Source organism: Triticum dicoccoides, chromosome 4A (assembly GCF_002162155.2).
Source record: "Triticum dicoccoides isolate Atlit2015 ecotype Zavitan chromosome 4A, WEW_v2.0, whole genome shotgun sequence".
In the NCBI taxonomy this organism is placed as follows: Eukaryota; Viridiplantae; Streptophyta; class Magnoliopsida; order Poales; family Poaceae; genus Triticum; species Triticum dicoccoides.
In genome coordinates, this window is record NC_041386.1 from 705,814,430 (window position 1) to 705,815,453 (window position 1,024).

The following is a 1,024-nucleotide window of genomic DNA, read 5'->3' on the forward strand; positions in this document are numbered from 1 at the left end:
GGGGACGTCGACCACACCGGGCGCGGCGGGGGCGGCGATGACGACGGGCAGCGGGGGCGCGCGGCGACGACGACGGGCGGCGGGGGCGCGCGGCGACGACGACGACGGGCGGCGGGGGCGGCGAGGGCGACGGCACGGCGGCGCGGCGGCGTCGGCGGCATCGAGATCGATACTCGCGCGCGCGAGAAGTGGAACGAATTAGTGGCGATGATAACTGATTTTTCGTAAGTGTAGTATATATAGGATGGGCCTTTAGTACCGGTTGGTGGCTCCAACCGGTACTAAAGGCCAATTTTGGCCAGCCCAAGCGGTCGAAAACGAGGGCCTTTAGTACCGGTTGGTGGCTCCAACCGGTACTAAAGGGCAACACATTAGTACCGGTTGGAGCCTCCAACCGGTACTAATGCCCGTGCGCTGCCACTCGCAGTGCGCTACGTTTAGTCCCACCTCGCCGAGCGAAGGGCAGCCGCACTGGTTTATAAACCCAGCCGCGGCTGCCCTTTCGAACTCCTCTATATAGCAGGCTTCTGGGCCTAACTAGGGCGCGCTGTCCTGTGAGCCTGCTGGCCCTACTGGGCGTGTATTTGCACGCCCAAGGTCTGGCAGGCCCACCGGGCAGCGCCCCACCATGTTTTTTATAAATTTTGTTCTATTTATTTTTAAGTAATTTTTTATATAGTTATTCCTTTTCTGCTTTATTTTTTCTTCTATTTATTTCTGAATAGGATTTATTTTCTTCTATTTATTTTTGAGTAATTTGTTTATATAGTTATTTCTTTTCTGCTTTATTTTTTTCTTCTATTTATTTCTGAGTAGTTTTTTTGTTGTATTTAGTTTCTTTGTGAATATTTTTGCTTTATATAATTTTTTCCTATTCTACATTATTTATTTTCTTCTATTTATTTCTGAGTAGTTTCTTCTTCTTCTTCTTCTTCCTCCTCTTCTTCTTCTTCTTCCTCCTCTTCTTCTTCTTCTTCCTCCTTCTCCTCCTCTTCTTCTTCTCCTTCTCCTTCTTCTTCCTCCT